This window comes from Pelophylax lessonae, assembly GCF_965119305.1.
Source record: "Pelophylax lessonae genome assembly, chromosome: 8".
Classification (NCBI taxonomy): domain Eukaryota; kingdom Metazoa; phylum Chordata; class Amphibia; order Anura; family Ranidae; genus Pelophylax; species Pelophylax lessonae.
Genome location: NC_138775.1, coordinates 240,719,506 through 240,745,597, shown reverse-complemented (window position 1 = coordinate 240,745,597; position 26,092 = coordinate 240,719,506). Strand labels below are relative to the sequence as shown.

The 26,092-nt window shown below is 43.9% G+C and overlaps 1 protein-coding gene across 2 annotated transcripts in view; it reads right to left on the bottom strand.

The window, feature by feature from the left end:
* Positions 1-26,092, bottom strand: part of RAB3B (RAB3B, member RAS oncogene family) — a 164,315-nt gene that overhangs the window by 126,924 nt on the left and 11,299 nt on the right. The window contains exon 1 of one of the 2 annotated variants that reach the window (XM_082266681.1): positions 8,164-8,242. The exons of the other annotated variant lie outside the window; for it this stretch is intronic. The gene's annotated coding sequence lies outside the window, so the exon portion shown is untranslated. Of the gene's footprint in view, positions 1-8,163; positions 8,243-26,092 lie in introns of those variants that run through there. 2 annotated transcript variants of the gene reach the window in all.

The window sequence follows — 26,092 nt, the reverse complement described above, 5'->3', positions numbered from 1 at the left end:
GTGTTCTATGTGAAAAGAAAAGCCAAGGGACATGGTCAATGTGAAGAGGAAAAGGGACATGTTCAATGGACATTTGTTGTGTGAAGAGAAAATAAATGGACTATTGAGTGTCTGCTGTAGGATCAGCAAAGTTTGCCCAACAGTAGGTTGGAGACAGACTCCATAGGTAGGTTCTTGTATGTGAGAAGGTAGCTGCCCACAGTGGCAAGGATTTATTTTGTGTTTTATTTTATTTTGGATGTTTTTGAGGCTTGCACTTGTGTGAAGTAAACTGCAAGAATAAACCAAACTGTTGTTTGCAACCACTTCTCGGCTATCTCCCTGTGTAAACGCACCCCCCAAAGGGGTCATCCACGCCTACCACCGAGCTAATCTCTCACAATATATATATATATATATATATATATATATATATATATATATATATATATATATATATATATATATATATATATATATATATACACACATATATACATACATACACACACAAGCTAATGGATCCTGCTGCTCCCACTGAGTCCAGTAATGAAGGAGAGAGAGAGAGAGAGCAGTGCCGCTGCTCTCATGCACAGCGCTGGATTGAGATCAGGCTCAGGTAAGTATTTAGGAGGGGGGGGGTACACCTAAAAGTTTTTTTTTTTTTTTTTTTTACGTAATGCAGAGAATGCAATAAGGTAAAAAAAACCTTTAGCCTTTAAAACCACTTTTAGTATTACATTACAAAAATCAAAAAAAAAAAAGCATAACACTTCTGCACAGCATCATTATTTCAGGGGGTGAAAGAGTTAATGTGATATATTCCCAGGCCAAAGTAGCAATTGTGCTGCCATTTAATAAAAACAGCAGCTTCATTAATGAGCTTCGTTGGCTGATGATTACTCATCTACCGATATTCATGAGCTTCATGGAGCTTCCAGTCCTAATCAACATCTAATTTCTATGATTTGATGAAGGTGTCATTTAACCCTTTAACCACAGCGGTATGCATACAGAATTTTATATGGTTGGAATCATTAGGTAAACTCATGTAAGTCACTTTTGGGACCAGGTGGTCAAACAAAATTGTGAAACAGGGTGCAGAAGCCTTAAAGCAGAGCTAAAGTGTAAAAATAACAAACTGAGAGCAGGCAGGCAGGCAGGCAGGCTATTTATTACAGAAGAGACATGTAATGTCTCTTCTGCAATAAAATAAACTTACTTGCCTGTTCACAATCTCCTTTACATGTACATTGGGCTGTGCAGAATGAATAAATTCCTGTGCATACACAGAAGATACGTCATCCCATGCCAACCAATAAAGATGGTGAGAGACTGGACACCTGGAAGAAACCAGGGAGGAGATTCCAGTGAAGGACCTCACAGACAACTAATCGTAGTAGAAGAGGTATTTGTGATTTTAGTTCTGCTTTAAAGTGGAAATAAAATCACTGATTTAATTCTTTCCTAAAAGAAAGCTAAAGTTAGAAATGTTCAGAAATGTGATTAAATCTTTGAAGACCAACCATAGGAAATAGGAAAAATAATCTACTATTGCAGTGTGGCTTCTCCAGGGGAGGACTGGGCCAGGGGGCAGGGGGGCAATTGCCCCCCGGGCCACTCTGATGCCCTATAAAAAGGCTGCACTGCTTCTGCCACAGACATGCCTAAAGGATTCCTGGTGAAGAAAAGTAAAAAGCCCCCACCGCTGACCTACTGAGTGCGGGATAAAGACAAGACAGAGCGCAGCCCTCCCCCCAACATGGATGGTGTAAGCGGTCTCTGAGCAGAGGCCGGTGTCATGCCCCACTGGAGACTCTTCTCCTCCGGCCAGCCCCAACCGAGCTGTCCCAGCTCCCTCCAACCGCCCCTGCTGGCCAGGTCGGGAAACCAGATTCGGCCAGTGAGTAGAGAGTACCTGGAGTGAAGCTTCAGCCTGAAATGGGGGTCAGGAGGAGGCCGGAAAGAGAGAGTGGGAGGGGGGGCCGAGTCGCTGCACCATGGACCTCTGGTTTGTACTTGTCCTCTGGGCTGAAAGTTGCAAGTCAGCCCCTGGTCTTCTCTGTACTTCAAGGGTCAGATACCTGTTAGGTCTAGGAGGTACAGTATAGGAACAGGTATTATTACTTACCCTGATACCCTGCTTTGGCACTTTCCTCTTCTCCCTGAAGCTCTAATCTTTGGGCAGTCCCTCTGCCTCATCACGTACAGTGTAGGTCTATTAACCCTGAAAACCCTGCATTGTACATGGAGGGGGCAAGCATGCAACTTTTGCCTGCTACATCTTAGAGAGAAGTCTGCAGTCAAGCACTGCTGGAGGGACCCTACTGGAGGGCAGAATAATGTAAGGTAAGCATTTCTGCTTTTGCTGGCACTCCTAGACATAACGAACATGTAACCCTTGCAGTGCGGACGGGCTGCATTTCAAGAGTATTTTTTTTTTCTCATTGGATTTAATTAAATATAACAAAGTTGTTACCTGCAGTATTTTAATTTACATTCTGCCTACATTCAAGCCATGCTGTCACAGTTGCCAGTGCTTTTGTTAGCTCTCAATCAATCTTTCAAGCCCTCAAATGGCTGATTAGATATGAAATACACACACACACACACACACACAATATATATATATATATATATATATATAGTATAAACATAGGTTATCCTTGGAGGATAGAAAGACAGGAGGGTTGAGTTCCACTTTCGGAAGAGCCCTTGAGGTAAACAGGACTTCAAATACTGCCTCACCTGCATTAACTGTATGAAATAAGACTCCTCAATCCCTGGGTGTGCAGAGCATTATGACAGCCTCTATGTGGGCAGATGCCATCCAAAGCTTTCCTATATTTAAGATAAATGTGTTGAGGCTGTAGATTCTGTTAACAAAAGGAAGCCTTCATTAGAAATGTCCTATGGGGCTGACATAGGTGTATGGGCCGATGCAGGCCCTAATCTTAGCCTACCTTTGACTTTGGACTTGCCTGCGGATTCTACCATTTCATCCTCTGCCTCTTACTGACCTCAGCCTGTATTATGAAATATGTCCTCAGCTGCCATCTTAATGCTGTCTCTGCCTGCCTGTTGCTGACTCTGGCTTGTATTTAGACTTTGCCCTGCTGCTTGACTTTGCCATAACCCAGCGCTGCCTCTGACATGTGCCAAACCTAATTTCTGTACCCAGTATCTTAAACATAATCAGACACTGACATCTCTGACAAGGCACCAGCTGCTTCTGGTTTGTCTATTCTCCAAGCCATTCCATGCCCAGGAGTACTTGAGCTGGAGGTCCAAGGGAGGCCCCCCTCATAAGCGCATTCTCCGCCAAGACCATGATATCCTGTCACAATGTTACATAACGAAGAAGATGCAAAGCTAGATAATTCTATAAAATAATTTTGTTTTGTAGCTCCCTCTTTCTTTCCACCCTCTTCTCATAACACAAGTGCCATTCACACCTAGCTCTCCTAAAAATGCTGGGTCTGTCTGAACATAGCTCTTGAAATGTTGACAGTAGTCACGTGTCCCTCCAACCTGGCTTGGTTCTAGAAACGGTAGCAAGAAGGCGACTGGTAGGTATCAGAATGCTTTTATTAGCAATAGCAAGTTAAAAGATATAAAAGTTGCAAGAGATTGCTATGTTAGAGAGGTACTGTAGTTACTTTAAAAGTCACTGACCCTGAACAGGTGGCAGATAAGGACTCTTATGAGGATGTCCACTCTAGGTCAGAAACTCAGTGCCGTGGCCTAAAATAACAGCCAGGCAGCAAGTTTAACTACTGCAGGTGAGCAATGGCAGTCTCTGTATTTGTCCATCAACAAGTTTACATTAAAAAGAAACAAAATCTTTGATAATGCACAAAAACCATTATCTGAGAAAGGAGGAAACAAAAGGAATGCAAATCTTGTAACTGCAAGATAAGTTTGAATAAGTGACAGGTACTTTCAATACTGGCAAAGCACTCCCAGAACAATTTTCTCCTTATACATTGTGCAAAACAAACGCCCGAATTACCGGACCAGTGCTGTGGAGCAACAAAGGAGAGGTAACACTATTGTACCTGATAAATATATGTGTATTTCAGGTCACTGACTCCAACACCCCTGGAAGTGTCAGGTCAGGTTCTACGTAATCTTCACCTGGGGTGCAGAGAAAGCAGAGTGGGCAGCAAGTGACATGTCCCCTTGGAAGGGAATCCCTAACTTGAATACTGATCCTTGTGACAGTAGCTTTAACATTTCCAACTTGGTAAAGAAGTTGAACATGAATCTTGTACAAGCTAGGGTGTAAATACTGTTTACATAACTGGTTATTTCAATTTCCTGTTTTTTAGTATGAACGCTGTCAAAACGATAAAATGAAGAATGATAGAAGAAAATTATTTTCATTTGGGAAACATTTTCTGCTATAGTATAGAACCACTTAAAGGACAGGCATGCTTTTAAATAACATTTGAGTCTCGTAACTGGCATACACCACTAAGGTAAAGAAGAAAAAATGTATTTGTAATATCTGGTTCAATTCTATGGGATGGGCAGCAGATTCCTGAGAAAGATGGGGGGATTCATGTCAATATATAACAGTAAGCATGTATGGATGTCTCTATAAGCCTTAGCAACAGACAACCACTACTTCAGTAAAACAGTACAGGACACAAACAGCTACTTGTGAGTATACTCATAAACAGGATCCCTCTCAGTAAAGTCACGGTAGATCTGGTAACACAGACAAACAGCTGGAGGGATCCAAAGCCCAAGGACATGGGGGTGGGGGGGGGGCAATCCACTGGAACTGCAGTACTCGGCTAGTTCCCCACAGTAATAGGGTCCTCTAGAGAAGCTGCATGCTATTAGGCGTTCTCAATCTCCTGCATGCCAGTTCTGACAGTGGAGGACAGCTCACCCGTCTTCAGTTCACTTGACCGGCTACCCCTGCCTCATCTTTGAGCTGCTGATTGAGGGAAGCAGAGGAACTTCTCTTCCCTGGGCATGTTCAGGAACACAGGGAGTGGCAGGAAAAGGAGTCTGCACCTGCATCTGGGCATGGTGAGTAAAAGGGCACTCTATTACATAACTAAACCCAAACCCAAAAACAAAAAAAGTTGCAGATTACCAGTCCTTCAATGTGTTGACTGCATTCGATTTCTTTTTAGTATTTATTCCCCTTTCACACAGACATCCTGTTTACTTCAAAAGGAACAAAATATTCCATGACACATAAAACTTTAACTGAGAAATATAGAAACAAAGGGAATGACAATCTTTTAACTGCAGGATCAGTTTCCATTCTGATCGAACTCAGCAGAGGATCAGTTCATGGATCCCCTGCTGAGATGAAGTGGAAGCACTCCAATGTAAGGGGCCTAAGTTTTTATTTTTCAGGCTAAGGACATTTTCAGCAAATACAGAGAATACCTATTGATCTTGCCAGAAATGTATTGTCCATGTCACTTCCTCTAACCAGGACAGCAAGCAAAAGTATCTTATCTTTCCAATGTTAAATTATTAATTCTATCATCCCTCATGTAATAGAGATAAACAACGGCAACATGATTAAAGTCCAGGCTGGGTGGCAACCATGGCTACCTCATTAGAGTGTAATAGAAGGTTTAAGTTTATTGCTCCCTGTGCCACCTTAATTCTTTTCTCCTTGACATGCAGTTATAAAAGTTGTCACCAAGACAGCAATTCACAGGGAGCCTTAAGCTGGCCATTTTGTTACAAAATGTTTATTTTTGGAATGTTCGTTTAATTTTTTAAATGTTGGTAAAGTCAAATTGACATTCATATTAGACTGCAGTGACGAGAAAATTCCAAGGAGCAGGATGTAACATTTTGTCTTGAACCAGCAGTTGCCATTCAAGCAACAGGTCTGGGCAAAACTTTAAGGGCTTTTGAATGAAATTAGTTGTCAAAGTCCGGATCTGAACCCGCATTCTCTGTAGTGTCCAGCTGTAGCTCTTCTCTTTGTGCCACCTGAGATGCTGGACAGCTCCCTATCTGATCTCTTAAGACACTCTTGTCTTGTCCATTGTTTCTCTTGAACCTAGAAATCTTTGCTCCTCTCTCAAACTTTATAATTTAAGCCATGTCTCCTCACTTTCTGTTTACCAGATTATTGTGCTCTCTCCCACATAGCTACAGCTGTCTTTATGTTTACTACCAATTGTTGCCGAACTTTGGCTTGTTCCCTGACTATGCTTCTGCTTGATCCCAACCTGCAACCACCTGTTACTGACCTTTGACTTGTTTACTGACTACTCTTCTGCTTGATCTCTATCTGCTATTGGACCCCTGCATGCTCACCTCTTTGTAAGGCGATCCTGGAGACCACGACCTGGTACTAACATGCAGCAAAAGTCATCTCCAGCATCAGAAGCTCCGGTGAATATCAGTTAGTGTTTAGACTCCACACCTAAGGTGAGCCTGTGTGAATACCATGAAACCTATCTACTGGTCTCCGAGCCTAACTCCTGACCGTGACATTAGTTGATCCAACATGGGCTAGCAAGAATGTTCTTACAAACAAAATTTCTACAACCGTTCAAACAAAAATCTAATGGTTTAAACGGTTATTCTAACCATGTAACCTGTGTTACAACCCTTCTCCATGGTATACAAAATAAATGCAAAAGTTTTGTCTGTATTTTGGCTCCAAGTGAAAAATGTACTCTAAAATAAAACTTAAAGTTATATTAATTCCTTTTTTTGTTCAGATTACTTTTGAGCAAGCTAGAAATAATTGAAATAAAATGTGGAAATTATAATAATGATTTTACATTTTGACCATAGATACTCTGTAAAGTAGTATTAAACCCTCAGGGTTATCTAGCATTGTGCCCAATTAACTTTCGCCAATAAAGTTTGCCTATTTGCTAAAATTCTTACCCCAGTACTTGCAGATTACAGCTATTTCTCTAACCTTCCAGTCTTCGTAGAAAATAGTTAACCATGAACAGTGCAGTCTGGAGTCTGTCTGTTGGCCTGAAAAAAGGAGGGGGAGGAGGAGAGAGGAGCAGGAGGAGCAGGGAAGTGCCTTGCCATCCTGGGCTATGGGGCTGTGTATTTCAATTAATGAACACAGAGTAGGGAGATGCAACTCTAGTCTCTGCATGCAAGGGTGACCCCATAGGATGCTGCCAGAGAACAGAGCCACCCTGAAACAGGAAACCTGGAGCAGCGGTTATGGCGCCAGCTTGTACTGGAACATAGGCAATAGACATGTGTGGTTCATTTCGTTCCAAATAAAAATTCGGACAATTTTTTTTGTTATTTGGAGATTTGGATATATCCGAATACCTGAATTACAGTATAAATGAAGTTACAGAATGCTCTGAATAACGAAACGAAATTCGTCCAAATTTCGGAAAATACATTTTAAATTCAAATAGAATTTTACATCGAATTCCAGTCCAATTCAAGCTGTAAATATATTTCTGAAATCAAAGACTACCATTTCGAAAAAATTCTGTTTTTGTTAAGCCAAAAGTGACTTAAAGAGTCATTGTAATCATTTGATGAAGCTTTTTCTTTTGATTGTTCACTTTCCCAAAAAAAGAAAAATCTAAAGTTTTCAATTCGACCGATTCAAAAGTTATCGATTCTAACATTTCGAAAAGAAAAAGATCAGGAAATTCTAAGATAATTTGAAAAAGACATAAAAACTAATTTTGAATACGAATAACGAAACTAAATAACTAGATTAACGAATCTAAACGAAACAAAAGAAATGTTTTCGTCAATAACACACATCTAATAAGCAAGGGTTAAAGTTAAAGAAGCTGCATGCTCATTAGGTGATTAAATCACTTTAAGCCCAGCAATAGCAATTCATTTTATGTAGAAGAAAAAGATGTAAGCAGTACAGATTTATCCTTTCCTCCATAAATCACTGAATTATATATTCAACAAACAATTTGATATAGCAGAATGCCAAAATAAATTCTAAAAAGTAAAAAAAATGCCACGGACATTAGAGGTACAGTTTAGAAGAAATCAGTTGTCAAATTAATAATTCAGCTGGATACAAATGCTATCCCTCTATTTTTATGTTTTTCACCTTTTCCATGGACCCTATTTAAAGGTCATACTTCTAAAGCCCGACTAGCCTGCCCATACCAGTTGTCATGCCGATGGAACATGGCTGGATTTTTTTTTCATACTTCACTGGCTACAGAGAACGTCTACCTTCTGTGTGTCTTAGAAGCCAACCTGCATGGATTGTGAACCTTCCTGATGAATCGGCATTACACTTCTTCCATGTAATTCACACAAAGCTTGTGAAATAAGCGTAGCTTTTAAATTGCTAATAAGAATTGTGTCATATTGCGTTTTCACAATCTCCCGTAATTCGGAATGAGAAATTCATGGTGTGTAATGTGATGTCGAAAAAGGACTTTGCATACTTTTCATACCCACTCAGTGCAGAACACCATTTTATTTATTAATTTAGGGTCAGTGCCCCAAAGTATAAAATATGCAGTTATTTTTTTTTTTTTTCTGTGGGCTATTTTATACTTTTTCCTCAAATTATTCTTTTTTTATTATTACTTTACACTTTTCTTTCATAGATCACTTGTTTTTGCTAGGAAAATAAAATATATAAAAAATAATATTATAAGAAAATATTTAGCATTTTTTTTTTCCTATGTAAGTCAGTTCATTGTAATTATAACACTGGTTGCTTGAAGCCCAACTAAACTTTCAGTTTAAATCAGCTACATACAGTACAATGCAGATACATCAAAACAAAAAGTGTTTAATGTCATCAATTTTATTTCTTTAGAAACCAGCCACAGCCTGAGTAGAAAAGCCTGCCGCCTGCCAGCTTGTTGCACAAAAGGACTCTTGCTTTTTGTGTAAAAGGAGTGGTCTCTCTGCAGAGCTCTGATACACCCCCTGCCAAGACATGAGCTTTTCTAAATGCAGACCTATAGATCTGACTCAGCAGGGGGCGCATCGGACCTCTGCATAGAGACCACTGCTTCTACACAAAGAGCAAGGATCCTTCTCATCTGTACTCAGGATGTAGCATCCATACACACAGATTAAAAGATGCAGAGAATTACATCCACCACTGTGTTTTTAGAGCCCTCCAACATGTTTATTAGAGCCAAAAAGTCCACCACTATGTTTCTATAGACCACCAGCAATTTAAAAGCAGAATGTTGCAGGAGGTTTGATATATTAAGTGTACAAACATTTCTGTAACAATAAACAGTAAAACCTTGTGTAGCACTATTCCCTGGGGAGCTGCTTGAAGCGGGTTCCCCTGGGTTACCCATAGCAATAACTTAGCAATTCAAAGTACTTTAAGCGTTTGGCTCAGTCAGAAAACAGTCCAGGGGATGAGTTTTTTTGTTGGTTTTATTTTGGAACTTGGATAGGAGAAGGATAAGTGGGATACTCCAACTGGATGAACTATGCACAATTTTCGGACTTCTAACTATGCTAAGTACGGCAAGGCCGTTACTTCACCTTGCCACTGTAGTGAAGTATTTGATAAGCAAACTGTATAGTGAATTACTCTTCAGGGCCCCGCATGCCCCCCCCCCCTTTACCCCTACTCTTCAGGGTTCTACTTGGCACCCCTTTACTCTTGTGTGAAAAAAAATTGTAACTGAAAATTACAAAAGTGCGCTATTACTAAACAATAAAACAATAAACATTGTCCATATGTGAAAAAATCCAAAAAACAATGCAGAAAACCATGAGGAGTCTATTCCATCTGAAGGGGAGTGTTCCCAAGGTGATGCATGTAAAACGGACCACCTTCTATCCTCTGACTTCTCTGGAGGGGTCCCCCTTCCTGGGCAGACCCCTTGGCAAGCCCCCTGGTACACACAGACACTGTTTTTCCCAGGTGACTCTGCCAGCAGCTCCACCGTCAGCTTTCCAGGATCCTTCAGGCTCAGCTCCACACCTGGCTCACTAGGCCAACTGCCTGTGACCACCTTCCTCAGACAGCAGGAGGAGAGACAGCCATCACCCTCCTCCCGGGACTCTGCTCCCTGCCAAAGATGCCCTGTCACATGTGCCCTTGGCTTTTATGGTCAATCCCAGGATGCACCGTGGTAGTGCCCTCCCACTGGAACTGCCACAAAAGCCTGTTTGCCACTAGCCAGGTTTCCTCCACTGTCCAACAGGCTCCCCTGTGCATTGTGGATCAATTAATTCTTAGGCCCCATGCACACGGGACGTTTTTAACGCCGCTGTAAGCAGCGTCAGGCGTTTTCTTTTTGCAGCCTAAAAACGCCCCTCCATGTTATTCTATGGCCTCATGCACACTCAGACGTTTTTGAGCTGTAAGTGGCTTAGACGTTTTTAGGCTGCAACAAGAACCCACCACCTGCGCGTTCTGAGGACCAGCGTTACAGCGTTAAAAACGCCTGACGCTGCTAAAAGCTGAATAACTTTGCTATAACGTTGCTTAACGTGCGTTAAGCCACGTTATACGTTTTTTTTTCTTCCATTCAAAATCAATGGTTCCCTATGGGATCCTATTGATTTGAATGGAGGTCGCACCGCAACACCGCAAGTCGGATCCGACTTGCGGGGTGACTTGCGCTGTGGGAATCTTGAGGGGGAACTCCACGCCAAAATGGGAAAAAAACGGCGTGGGGTCCCCCCCAGGGTTCCAAACCAGGCCCTTCGGGTCTGTTATGGAATTTGAGGGTAGCCTCAAACGGCATGGGGTCCCCCCCAAAATCCATACCAGACCCTTAACCGAGCATGCAGCCCGGCAGGCCAGGAAAGGGGAGGGGACGAGCGAGCGGCCCCACCCCCCCTGGACCACACCAGGCCACATGCCCTCAACATGGGGGGGTGTTGGTGCTTTGGGGCAGGGGGAGCTCTGCACCCCCCACCTCAAAGCACCTTGCCCCCATGTTGATGAGGACAAGGGCCTCATCCCCACAACCCTGGCCGGTGGTTGTGGGGGTCTGCGGGCAGGGGGCTCATCGGAATCTGGAAGCCCCCTTTAACAAGGGGGCACCCCAGATCCCGGACCCCCTCCCTATGTGAATGGGTATGGGGTACACTGTACCCCTACCCATTCACCCCATAAAAGGCAGTGTATGGAAATAACGACAAGAGACGTTTTGGAAAGTTTATTAAAAATCTTCATCCGACTCTTCTTGTCTTCTCCTCTCCGGGGGTCTTCTGCTCTTTTGCTGTCCGCCCTTCTTGTCTTCTCCTCTCCGGGGTCTTCTCCGGGGTCTTCTGCTCTTTTGCTGTCCCCCTCTTCTTGTGTTCTTGTCTCCGGGGTCTTCTGCTGTCCCCTCTTCTGCTGTCCTCTCTTCTTTTCTTCTCCTCTCCGGTCTTCTGCTCTTTTGCTGTCGGCTGTCGGCTGTCTTCTTCCTCCGGTCCTCCTCCGACGACGTCTCCGCTGATTATGCCTATCTCCGGTCTCTTCAGCTTATTATATAGCCATTAGGGGCGTGGCCCCGATGACGTCATCTGGAGGCCCCGCCCCCTCATGTCACATATGACGTCATCTGTGACATGAGGGGGGCGGGGTCTCCAGATGACGTCATCGGGGCCACGCCCCTAATGGCTATATAATAAGCTGAAGAGACCGGAGATAGGCATAATCAGCGGAGACGTCGTCGGAGGAGGACCGGAGGAAGAAGACAGCCGACAGCAAAAGAGCAGAAGACCGGAGAGGAGAAGAAAAGAAGAGAGGACAGCAGAAGAGGGGACAGCAGAAGACCCCGGAGACAAGAACACAAGAAGAGGGGGACAGCAAAAGAGCAGAAGACCCCGGAGAAGACCCCGGAGAGGAGAAGACAAGAAGGGCGGACAGCAAAAGAGCAGAAGACCCCGGAGAAGACCCCCGGAGAGGAGAAGACAAGAAGAGTCGGATGAAGATTTTTAATAAACTTTCCAAAACGTCTCTTGTCGTTATTTCCATACACTGCCTTTTATGGGGTGAATGGGTAGGGGTACAGTGTACCCCATACCCATTCACATAGGGAGGGGGTCCGGGATCTGGGGTGCCCCCTTGTTAAAGGGGGCTTCCAGATTCCGATGAGCCCCCTGCCCGCAGACCCCCACAACCACCGGCCAGGGTTGTGGGGATGAGGCCCTTGTCCTCATCAACATGGGGGCAAGGTGCTTTGAGGTGGGGGGTGCAGAGCTCCCCCTGCCCCAAAGCACCAACACCCCCCCATGTTGAGGGCATGTGGCCTGGTGTGGTCCAGGGGGGGTGGGGCCGCTCGCTCGTCCCCTCCCCTTTCCTGGCCTGCCGGGCTGCATGCTCGGATAAGGGTTTGGTATGGATTTTGGGGGGACCCCATGCCGTTTTTTCGGCATGGGGCTACCCTCAAATTCCATAACAGACCCGAAGGGCCTGGTTTGGAACCCTGGGGGGGACTCCCACGCCGTTTTTTTCCCATTTTGGCGTGGAGTTCCCCCTCAAGATTCTCACAGCGCAAGTCGCCCCGCAAGTCGGATCCGACTTGCGGTGTTGCGGTGCGACCTCCATTCAAATCAATAGGCTCCCATAGGGAACCATTGATTTTGAATGGAAGAAAAAAAAACGCTGCTAAAAGCAACGTGGCAAAACGTGCAATAACGCCAATGGAAAAAGCTACTGAAAGCACGTTTTTACAGCTGCTTTTTCCGGCGTCAGAACTAACTTTGACGTACGTTTTTTCTAACGCCCCGTGTGCATGGGGCCTTAATAGCATCCCAAAGTACCACAACAAATCTGTCTTTTAGAGTGTGTGAACCATCTGTGTGTTGTAGTGTGCAGGAAAAAAAAGTTACAAGTCCATTAAAATGAGATAACGGCTTTACTGCACTGCGCATTACCACACAACACACAATTTCTGACTCCAGACTAAATAATCAGACATATTACATTAAAATTCTGCTATTGCTAAATATCGACACAACATGTAGATTAACTACACAAGCATCATTACATCATTTCAGGGAAGGCTCTGGCATTTGGCAGCTGCATCACAGCGGCAGGGCCCAAAGTGTTGCAAAATTTTGAAAAAGCTGAGTTTTATAGAACATTTGTTTAGCTCATTACATGAAAGGTTAATAATATAACTTAGATTACAAAATCTTCAGTTTTACTCAAAATAGTTGATGCAAAAATGAATACACCCCACAACAAAAACTACTACATCTGGTATTTTGTATGACCTCCATGATTTGGAAGGACAGCACCAAGTCTTCTAGGCATTGAATGCCTGGACATCCCTGTGAGATGCTTGTAGTTCCATCTATGGTAAATGTTTGTATCACTTTTGTTACGGTATTCCGAATGATAAGTAAAGCTTTGCTGATCTTCTTGTAGTCATCACCTTTCTTGTGTAAAAAACGTATTTTCTTTCTCAGGCCTTGTGACATTTTTCTTCCATGTGGTGTCATTGCTGACATCATGAAATAAGGGTCCTTTCACACGGCACAGTCCGTTTTTTCATCCGTCCGGATTTCATGGACAGGATCGGATGCGGATGGCAGCGGCTGTCAGCGGACATGTTTCCGCTGACATTCGCTGCCCCATAGGTATGTATGGGGGATCCGATCAGATCCGCCTAAAAAACTGACAGGCAGATCTGATCGGATCGCTCGTGTGAAAGGGGCCTAAAGGTTTTCTGATAAAATCTGTTGGGTATACTCATTTATGCTGAGCAGTCTATATATTGTACATTCATATCAGTCCCTGCCCTCAAGGAGCTTACAATCTAAGGTCCCTATCTCGCATTCATACATACACATACCAGGGTCAATTTTGACAGGACTCAAGTGTGGGAGGAAACCCATGCAGGCACAGAGGGAATATGCAAACTCCAGGCCAGTAGTGCCATGGCTGGTTTTTGAACCAACAACCTGACTGCTGCTAGGTGGAAGTGCTAACCATCTAGCCACTGTGCTGCCCAATCTGTTGACTACAAACACCTCCCCCTATGTTACGGATTGGGGGGGGGGGGTGGATGGTATTATACACTCCTAATACACTCTCTTCCCAGAGTTGCAATGCTGCTCCTCCTAGACACTGTACGGTTGTTACCCTAGGACAGAGAGTTTGTTCCTGGCAGGATCACCAGGGGAAAATAAAGCAGAAAAAAATTGTGGGGGAAAAATCCAGCCACCGTATCTAAGCAAAGACAAACTGTGATTCATTAAATTTTTGTTCTTAGGTTTAGATACACTTTATTGCCAGAAAGGAGTGGGATTTAATGTCAACTCATAGGCAGTACAAGATCATCAGTATGTTAACTAGGATACATTTAATGCCATGATAAGATAAAAAGATAAAAAGGGCCCTCTGGGACTTAAAGTGTTGGAAAGGCAGAAGGTTTTTTAACTTGATGCATTCTATCCATTAGGATAAAAAACCTTCTGAGTGCAGCAGCCCCCCTAATACGATCCATCTATATCCAGTGGTGAGAGAGACTCTGCTGTCCGGGACTCCCCTCCTCATTGTCTTAGACAGCAGCACATTGATATTAGCTCCCGCTGCTGTCAATCAAAGTCAGTGAGCCAATGAAGAGAGAAAGGGGGTGAGGCTGGACTGCGGATCTGTGTCTGGACACAGGGAGCTGTAGGCCGGCTCGGGTGCCCCCATAGCAAGCTGCTTGCTGTAGGGGAACTCAACAGGAGAGGAGCGAGAAGTGCCGAAGAGGGAGCCAAGAAGAGGAGAATCTGGGCTGCTCTGTGCAAAACCACCAGCACAGAGCAGGTAGGTATAACATGTTTGCTATTTTTAATGAAAAAACAACAAGACTTTAGTATCACTTTAAGCGCCCATTTATACTACAGTAGATAGGAGTTGGTCAAGTGTCTGCACCCTCTCCCTCTATCAAGCTACTCTACATCAATACAAATAAAATGTTGTACTTTGGTGATACTTCAATGGGGGTCCAAAATGTGTTCTCACACAGGGACTATTGGGTGAGCAATGTCTGCCGCTGTGTGCCGCTGTGTGCCGCTGGTGACTTGTTTTTTTAGAGTACAAGCTTCAGGGGCCTAGAGACTTACTAACAGTCAATTACCACCTCAAATCTTAAAGCTATTTTTCATGTAGGAAAGGCTTATCTGCACTGTTATAAATAAAAAAAGAAAACTTTGGTCTTGACCATTTCGCAAAAGAATAGAAAGCTGGTAATCTTTAACTGTATATTACAGCAAGCAAGAAACAGAGCCAAAGGACCAGAGAAATGGACAAAATGTTGGTCCTAAACAAATGCCCTCAAAGAGTATTGAGGAAGGAATTTTGTTATCTATTTGATCCTATAAATATCCTATGAAAAGAGTTACTGCTCTCTCTTCAGTTGGGTTCCTGCAGCGTTGCTCTTTGATGACCTTTCCCCAACTTTGCCTATGGCTCTCATGGCTTTTTGGAACCATGCCTGTCAACCAATGACCCTTTAGGGGCCATTTCATGGTCATTGCACCCCACAGCATTATTTCTAGCCCATGAATTAGAGACAGGATAAAGCTATGAGATATCTTTTAGAACAGATTCTATATGCAACTACAGTAGTTTATGAGAATATGGAGTGACAATCTCAAGAAGCCCCAGGGTTATAGCTAGCAAAAATTCTTGCAACATTAAAAGTAACAAGAGAACTGGTGGGAAGACACTGCATCTGATTACACAAGCAACATACACACTTATGTGTTAGAACAGTCAAACTTTACTCTGGAAAAGTGTAAAAAAATTAAATTTAAAAGAAACATGTTCTAGTAAAAAAAGATGTAGGCTAACATTGCTGAGCTGATTTTGAAAATACTAGTCCCCTGGCTGTCTCTTGCTTCAATACTTTGAGTCACTAAGTGGCTCTTTAAACAAAATGCTTCTTTATACTGATGAGCTCAAATATATGACAGAGCTGTAAAGCAGCCTGAACTAAACTGATATAATTACTGCTTACCTAGCAGCAGACTGGAAATAAATCCAGCTCTACAGACACCAGATGGGAAGCCTAAAATGCTTCTGTGTTAATCACCTGCAACAGGCAACTAACAATAATGTGTACAGCAGAATCTGATTGACGGATGAAAGCACAAATGTGTCAATTCTGCATTGTACAGGTGATCTCTGTGCAATTTTCAATGTCAAAATTCCAGTATCCAAGAGTAAAGTGTAATATATTTAGACAGGAACTAAACAAAATATCTCTTATATAACGGTTGTACATTGTCTATCAAAATGTAATCTCACCATACATAAAATGTAAATATACAGTATATACACCGTGCCAAATATAGGCAACAAATTGTCCTCTAAACAAAAGTGTCCAAAAATATCCACACATAATCTTCCAGTGTAGTGATTTACATATCAATAATCACACAGGGGTTATTCTGTATCAGAGGAATTTCCATTATACCGTGGCACAAGGCAAGGGTGTCCCTTGTCACTCCTGCTCTTTGCTATAGCGTTGGAACCATGGGCAGCAATAGTAAGAGCTTATTAAAAAAGAATAGCGCACACATGCAAAAGAAATGACTATCAAATATGAAGACAATCCATAAATAAAAATGGGGATTTGGTCCCACCATATGGCCATATCGTGCTCAAGCCCACCACTACGTCAAAGTACCCCATTGTCAGTGGGTCCTACACTATCCATAAAAAAAGGATGAATCCAGCCTCTCTAACCCTTGGAGACAACACTCCTTGCTGGGAGAGATGTGCTAATGCACTACAAGGGACTCCTCCTATATCTACTTGATAGTGGACACTGATAGAGTACAGGTGTGTGTGGGGGGGGTGGGGTACTCAACCTCAGAAGTCTGGTCTGACCAGACTTCTGAGGTTGAGCACCCCACCCCCCCCCCCCCCACACACACACACACACCTGTACTCTATCAGTGTCCACTATCAAGTAGATATAGGAGGAGTCCCTTGTAGTGCATTAGGACATCTCTCTCAGCAAGGAGTGTTGTCTCCAAGGGTTAGAGAGGCTGGATTCATCCTTTTTTTATGGATAGTGTAGGACCCACTGATAATGGGGTACTTTGACGTAGTGGTGGGCTTGAGCACGATATGGCCATATGGTGGGACCAAATCCCCATTTTTATTTATGGATTGTCTTCATATTTGATAGTCATTTCTTTTGCATGGTTGCGCTATTCTTTTTTAATATACATGTCGCTTGGTTCATAGCTCCACCAGCTTTACAAATACATGTTCAGGGTTTGCTCCCCCCACTTTTTGCTTGTTTAATAGTAAGAGCTTCACTGGATGTCATTTGGTTTAGATGAGGGCATAGAGAAGAAAAGATTTCACTGTATGCCGATGACATCTGTGGGTGACACGGCAGGTTCATTGTCATCGGTAATGAAAATTATGGATCAATTTGGTTAGAAGTCTGGCTTTTCCATTAGAAATCCAAAGGTGAGACCGCACTCGAGGCAATTTGTTGAAATCAATGAATTTCTTTATTCCTCATAGATGAATACATACAGACAGTGCACAACAGACGTGTCAGGTTGACGCGTTTCACTATACAACCGATCGCTTACTTATAACCACATGGTTATGAGTAAGCGATCGGTTGGATCGTGAAACGCGTCAACCTAAAACGTCTGTTGTGCACTGTCTGTATGCATTCATCTATGAGGAATAAAGAAATTCATTGATTTCAACAAATTGCCTTGAGTGCGGTCTCACTTTTGGATTTCTACTGTTTCGGATGACGGATCTGACCTGCACCAGGATAAGAGACTACACCTGAGCGGCTTTTCCTTGTTTGTTTTCATTATCTCCCTGGCTTTTCCATTAACTGGCACAAGTCAGTACTTCTTCCCTTGGATTCATTGCCTACCGCTTTACCAGACAAGTGCAGGTTGTTACCTCTTTCAAATATTTAGGTATAGTAGTAACTGGAGATCCACTGGATTCCGCGGCAGAGTATATACCTCCATCAGCTCAGGATATGGTACAGTCTGAGTAGACCAAAAGGTCAAAAGATTAGTACTGGGCTGGGTTTGGTTATCATCAGCCACTGTTGTGGATACCGTGGTCTGTGTCTGAACACGTCTCTTCAGTCAGTTTTTCATCTTTCCATCTAATAAATCCTCTGCCCTTGTTGTTTTAACTTTGAATAGTAAATCATTTTTTTCTGCCAGTAAATACCTTATACAGCCCACTTCCGCTTTCTTGTCTGGTCATTTGTCTAGGCTAATGACATCATGCACAGCTCTCTCTCTCGCTCTCCTGAGAGTTTTCCAGCCACAGAGGAGGGATGAGTCATAGGAGAGCCAATGAGAGCTGCAAAGCTGGAGGGGGTTAGATGAGGGTGGAGATAACAGGAGACTGCAGAGATCCATGAGGAGAAGTGTGCAGGCAAACAGTGGTGTGAATGTGTCTGTCTGTATATATGTGTGTATGTAAGTGTGTGCCTCTGTGTGTCTGTGTAAATCCAGGAAGTGAACAGGCAGCAGCTTCAGCTGCCCACAGTTAAAATGGCTGCAACCAGATTTAGTCTAGGGATATTTCTGCAGCATATTTGGCAAGTACAAAATCACAGTATATATAAAATAATATGCAAAGTGGTTGGAGGGAAGCTTCAGAATGCCAAAGATGTTTTTATTACAAATTATGTGAGAAGACTGCAGTTCCTCTTTAATATGATAACGGTGTTCTGTAGTGTCTGCTGTTCTGGCAGGGGACCGTCTTCCTGTCAGAGCACAATAGCACAACAGGGAAGAATGCTGTACTAACATCAGATTGTTAGTACAGCGGCTCCACACCGAGCGGTCAGGTTTTTTTTTTTCGTTCAACCCAGCGAAAAGCTAGTAGTATGTATGAGCAGGGCCATCTTACCAAAATGGACATGCTGGGTAGTTGCCCAGGGGACTCCACTTTCCCGGGGGGCCCCCACCTGCCCAGCAACCCAGCCCAAGCCAAGCATTAGTCCCGATCCCCATGTGAATCCCGCCGCCGTACTTAGCAGGTGCCAAGCGCCTGTCAGCCCTGCGTTGCTGTCAGGCCACTTGGGCCGTGGAGGCACAACTGTAGGAGTGCCTGTCCACCTCCATGGGCACAGGCACACACAGAACAGTCAAGTCTAACTCCCGTTTGTGTGTGTGTGTTCACCAAACCCAGCCACCAAACTTAAAAGCTGTCATTAGCTTTGCACTTCTGTACCAATAAATATAGCCTTATCGATAATTTGAATTTTTATTCTCGTGGGTGATTGTGTAGGCACAGACCCAGTGCACTGCATTGCCGGGGGGCCTGAAATACTCTTAAGCTGGCACTGTGTATGAGGCTTTAGACCAAGAAATCTAACACTATTAGAGCTTGAAGATGGGGGAGCCCTAATCCCTTGAAATGAGCTAGCTATGTTTTAGGTTATATCTATGTTCTTCAATTGGCTGCAGTTCACAAGACTTTCTATTCATGCACAGAGATCCTCACAAACCTCCACAATCTTTACATTCTTATTTTTTTTTGTCAATTATTTATGCAAAAAGACAAGGGGTATATACACAACCAGTAGAGAGAACAGAACAGGTTCCTCAATACATAGTATAGTAAGCAGACATACATACATTCAAGTGAAGCAGATATGTATAATACACCATGTAAAATATAGTAGATTCAACGATGTGTCATGCACCATGGCATGGGCACATAATTTGTACAGAGCACCACGTAAACTAGATGGTGGAACAGTCTGTCCACAAGGTGGGCACCTCCCCCTGGTTTTTTCTAACCCGAAAAATGTAAAAGAAATAGAAACAACAGAACAAAAAAAGAAGGATGTATGCATTGACATAAAAAGCATACCATAAAGGAATATTCCGATATCGCCCAAGAGCGCCCAGGCCACAGAACAACAACACCAACAACAATAAAAGAAAATTAAAAATAAAAAAGGGGGGTGGAAAGGGGGGGGGATGAAGAAGGGGAGAAAAGGATAGTAAAGGGAAGGGTGAACGAAAGATGGAGAGAGGGAAGGAGTGGTTTGAAGAGGGGAGTGGGGCCCATCCCTGATCCCAGCCGGTGACAACAGCACCCCAGAATGCTCCAGTACATTTGCGCCAATAGAACTATTTTTTTTTAAATTTGTCTCGCGTGTCTCTGTGAGCTGAATCTTCACATTCTTAAAAGGGAACAACTCCAAGGACCCTCCCACCAACCTACTCACCTTCATGAAGGTTTAGTGGTACCCCCACATGTGTACTACAAAGTTAAAGTTGTTAGAAGAGACAGGAATGGAGAAATTTCTCAGAGCTGCAGTGTGATAAGGGGAAGAACACTAGTCTATCTCTGAGCCTATGAAGCATGATGGGGAGATTAATTAATGGAGCCAAATATAATCCAGAAGAAAAAAAACTCCAGAGATCACTCACATGACCACATGAAACCACTAAGCAGCTGCTTGGGAGAGCCTTCTTCCGCGGTCCTCCATCACTCGGTAGAGTGATAGTGGGGGAAGATCACATGCCTCCCACTCTTACAGTGGACTTATGGCATAATGATGCTGAAATACAATACACATAGTGGTGCTTTTGGGCAACTTCCTCTCCTTACTGAGCCAAACTTGTTAAATACAGTCTTTGATTATTGAAGGGTTTTGGGCTAACTGTGACATGACAGATAACTTTGGTGTACTTCAGAGCCACCCATGGCTTTGCAATAGGATGCTGCAATGCACATCTCATAGGCCAAGAGTAGCACCAACCAGAACATGTGGAGCTCCCACAGGCATCACAGAGGCAGAGGAGGCACCAGCCCTGAGCCTCTGTGTGTGAATGGACAATGTCCATCGAGAGGAGTGCGGCTCAGGAGCCAGCCTGCTTGAGTGCCCCCATAGCAAGAGGCTTGCTTTGGGGGCACTCGGCGGGGGGGGGGAGCCAGGGCCGCTGGTGAGGAACCTAATAAGAAGAGGATTGGAGCTGCTTCGTACAAAACCATTGCACAGTGCAGGTAGGTATGGAATGTTTATTATTTTTTGTTATTTTTTTAAATTACAACCTTTGGAATCACTTTAACTGTGGTCAAAGCTGTACATTTTGTTTTAATCTAGAGGTGCCTCTTACCTGTGTAGCACTGCCCCCCTTGAGGGCTGCTGGTATTTCACACTTTCTGGATTCCCCTGGGTTACCCGTAGCAACTGCATGCAGAAATCTTATCACTTTACGTTCTTGGCTCAGTCAATGATCAGTCTAGGGGTGGTTGTTTTGTTGTTTTTATTTTATGTTGGGATAGGAGAAGGGATGAGTGGGATACTCCAACGTTTGAACTATTCAAAATTCTGAGGACTCTAACTTGTGAATGCGGCAAGGCCTCTGCTTCACACTGCCACTAGATGAATCTGAGGTAAATGTTCCTGTTTGTATTTCTCTTCAGGGCACTCACCTAGCACCCTCTTTCTGTGTACCAGCCGACACACATCCACTGACTGCACTCCCCGGAGTGGTCCCCTTCCTGGGCAGACCCCTGGGCAAGATCCTCTATACTCATGATACTGCTTTCCAGATTCTCGCAGTGCCCCAACTCCTCAGTCAGCTCCCCTGGACCTCTGGGCTCAGCTCCACACTGCTGGCTCACCAGGCCGTCCGCCTGTGATCATCACCATTCACTTCAGAAGAGGAGGCAGCTGCGACCCTCCTTCTGGGACTCTGCTCACCAGCCAAATACCTTGTGCACCTGTGCCCCTGAGTTTATATACTACACCCCACAATGCACCGAGACAAATGTCTGTGCCAATCCCTGGGGCTGTAACAAAGCCTGTGTGTCATTGGCTAGGTTTCCTCCACTGTCCAACGTGCCTCCCCATTGGGCACAGTGGGGCACTCCCTCAGACAAGATGAATCACACACTGGGCACATTGGTTAAGGTGAACTTACTCTTTAAAGCCCCACTCTGAGATTGATCCTACCTTCTTCTCCCCTTTATCTGGCTGCTGTAAAGAAAAAATAAAGATTTCCCATCAAAATGCCCCTTTTATTTACCTTAATGGGTAGTCATGTGGCGCTGCAGCACTGAGCCTTCTCTTCTACTTTTTACCTCCTGGAAGGGTCCTTCTTCAGGTATCCACATCAGTGCCTGCATGATATGGACACTTGACATGATATAGCTGTCCAGCAGTGAAGTCCTCCCTTAATCTAGAAGAGGACAACATCATCATGTGAGACCAAAAATCTCAGGGGCATCGCAGCACTGGATCAGCTTTCCCCCTACCCAGGACCAGCAGAGATGAGGGACCTGAAGGGGAGACTTGGTTGAGTATATCTGCCTTTACAAGGGAAGGAAGGAAGGTGCGTTCATAAAAGTGAAAGATCACTCAGTGCTGCAGTGCTGTGTGATCCACCTACCAGGGCTGTGTATTTACAGATCGCAGATAGCTCACAAATCACTGCAGCGGTAGGAATAAGCATTATAGCACCCTACAGTAACAAGCATAAACCTCATGTGGCAATTTCCTCCAAGGTTACACATATAAAAAAACAAGGAAGAAGGAGGAGAGACAACTGCCTGTATGGCATCAGAACAGGGATAGATGAATGCAACATGTGTACCAATCATACATGCATTTCCACATTGTATTTTGATTATTTCTAACCCACTCACATTAGGCCCTGGTTTCCACCATTGTAGATTTGAAATGACCCTCGGGCTAATCTGAATGATCTTGAAGTTTGTAAACGTATATTGTGAAGAGCTCCAAAAATCTGTGACACATAAGTCCTGTGAGTAGGCACTGCTTGTTCACACATTTCACAGAGCCTGCCTTCTGACCTACAGAGGTACTGAGAGGAGGAGTTTCAAGAGGCAGAGTCAATACAGAAATCACTGCTTGCAGACAGCAAGGTACCATGGGATATGTAGTCCTTAGACTAAGTTTACACTGGCTTCAAAAGCAGGTGTTCTATGAACATTTTTGAAGCTCCTTGAACGCCTGTCAAAATTGTGTGCATTGCAATGCCCAGTGTTGTTCACGTGGTTAAATTAGCATCGCCAATAGAAAATATTTGACGCATCTTAAAAATGAAAAATACAACAAAAAAGACACAGGACTGTTGAGCAGATAGAATCCTATATCAGGCAAGAATGGGACAACATTTTTTTTATCCCAAAACTCCAGCAACTGGTCTCCTCAGATCCCAGACATTTACAGAGTGTTGGTAAAAGAAGAGGGGATGCTGCACCATGGTAAACATGGCCCTGTCCCAACTTTTTTGAAACGTATTGCTGCCATCAATTTCAAAACATACCGTTTTCTTTTTCTTAAAATGGTACATTATCTCAGTTTAAACATTTTATATGTTTTCTATACTCTATTGTGAATAAAATATGGGTTTATGAGATTTGCAAATCCATTGCATTCTGTTTTTAAGTAGATTTTACAGCGAGCCAACTTGTTTGGAATTGGGGTTATAAAAGCAGGCTGTGGGCAGGCGGCGAATGGATTTCGGCATCAGGGCATTTCTTTGTGCTCAGTCTTCACTGTGTGCTGAACAAGGCCTATACAAATTGTGTTTACTAAGAATGACTGAAGAAGCATCTGATGCACTGGAACTATACAACTAAATTGCCGGTGTTCTGTCAGATTAGCAAACCCGTCAGATCAGCGAACAGAAGTGATGTTCCGTCAGCTGACTGACCACAAACACTTAAGCCCCGTACACACGTACCGATGGTCGGCTTACAAATGTTCCTCTTTTCTCCCCGGGATGTCGGTGTCTGCTGAAAAGTGCAAAGACAGCACAAGGACAGCACAAGAATTTTGTCCGCCGACTGCAGAAGTGATGTCATGTAATGGTTAACTTTCCCTGTGTTTTCTATTTTCTGAGCATGCCCAGTCTTGCAAATCTGCGGTCTGTCGGCCGAATTGTGTACTGACAGGCGAACAATCGTCCGTTCTGGTGTCGGCATACAAATATTTTCATGTTTGCAAGAAAGACTTTTGTCCGCGGATTGTGCGCAGACATCTGTCGGAGGCACCATACTAACACGCGTACAATCGGCAGATCCTTCGTCCACCGACGTTTGTATGCCGACGATCGGTACGTGTGTACGGGCCTTTACTGCTCATGCGTTCCATTACTAGCAGATTTGCTAATCTGACAGAACACCTGCAGTCAGAAGGCGGCAGCGGATACTGTATATTTTTACACCCAGCCAAGTCTTCAATTTCAGCCTCATTATAGCAATAAAGTGAGCATATATGCTTATATACAGTATTTTGAAACCTGTGAGACTGTTTTGATGTTTAATTTTGAAAGCCTGCAGTAAGAAGGTGGCAACGGCCATCTTGGTACACCCCACCCTGCTCAGCGCCAAACTTATAGGCTTTCAAAATGAAACATCAAAACAGTCTCACAGATTTCAAAATACTGTTTTTAAGCATATATGCTCACTTTATTGGTATAATGAGTCTGAAATTCAAGACTTGGCTGGGTGTACAAGATGTCCGCTGCCGCCTTCTGACTGTGGGTGTTCTATCAGATTAGCAAACCTGCTAGCGGTGGAACGCATGCGCAGTAAGTATTCTTGGTCAGTCAGCTGGCGGAACGTCACTTCCAGTGTTCTGTCAGTTTAGTGAACCCCTCAGAACAGTTAACAGAAGTGACGTTCTGTCAGCTGACTGACCAAAAATACCTACTGCGCATGCGTTCCACCGCAAGCAGGTTTGCTAATCTGATAAATCACCCGCAGTCAGAAGGTGGCAGCGGACATCTTGTTACAACCAGTCAAGTCTTGAATTTCAGACTCATTATAGTAATAAAGTGAGCATATATGCTTTTTATACAGTATTTTGAAACTCATGGGACTGTTTTGATGTTTAATTCTGAAAGCCTATAAGTTTGGCGCTGAGCAGTGTGGGGTGTACCAAGATGGCCGTTGCCACCTTCTGACTGCAGGCTTTCAAAATTAAACATCAAAACAGTCTCACGGTTTCAAAATACTGTATATAAGCATTTATGCTCACTTTATTGCTATAATGATTTTAAAATTGAAGACTTGGCTGGGTGTAACAAGATGTCCACTGCCGTCTTCTGACTGTGGGTGTTCTGTCAGATTAGCAAACTTGCTAGCGGTGGAACGCATGCACAGTAGGTATTTTTGGTCAGTCAGCTGACAGGACGTCCCTTCAGTTCGCTAATCTGACGGGTTCGCTAATCTGACAGAACACTGGAAGTGACCTTCCGCTAGCTGACTGAACAAAAATACTTACTGCGAATGCATTCCACTGCTAATGCGCTTCACCTGCGTAAATACCCACCATAGTTCTGTCAGATTAGCAAACAGAAGTGACGTTCCGTCAGCTGACTGACCAAAAATACTTACTGAGCGTGCGGTCCACCGCTAGCAGGTTTGCTAATCTGACAGAACACCCGCAGTCAGAAGGCGGCAGTGGACATCTTGTTACACCAAGCCAAGTCTTTAATTTCAGACTCATTATACCAATAGCCCCGGTTCACACTACTGCGTGTGCGGGGTTCGCATGTCATGTCGGAGCGCACTGCTCCGACATGACATGCGATCAGCTGTGCGGTGCGAGTATAGCCATACAGTTTGTATGGCTAAATTCGCATCGCACCCGCAGCAAACACGCACAGGAGGCATTTTTGCTGCCGCATCAGGATCGGATCGCACAGCGGTTCACACTTGTGCGATCCGATCCTGTGCGAACTGCACGATCACACTGCGATATGCGATCAAACTGGGGGTGTCATTAAGATTACATTGACACCCCCAGCGGATCGCATATGGCAGTGTGAACTGCCGGGGGTGCGTGTGCGATGCGGGAACAGGCTGCGAATTCGCAGCCTTCCCGCATCGCATCAGTGTGAACCGAGCCATAAAGTGAGCATACATGCTTATATACAGTATTTTGAAACCTGTGAGACTGTTTTGATGTTTACTTTTGAAAACCTGCAGTCAGAAGGTGGCGACGGCCATCTTGGTACACCCCGCACTGCTCATCGCTAAACTTATAGGCTTTCAAAATTAAACATCAAAACAGTCCCACGGGTTTCAAAATACTGTTTTTAAGCATATATGTTCACTTTATTGGTATAATGAGTCTGAAATTCAAGACTTGGCTGGGTGTGACAAGATGTCCGCTGCCGCCTTCTGACTGCGGGTGTTCTGTCAGATTAGCAAACCTGCTAGCGGTGGAACGCATGC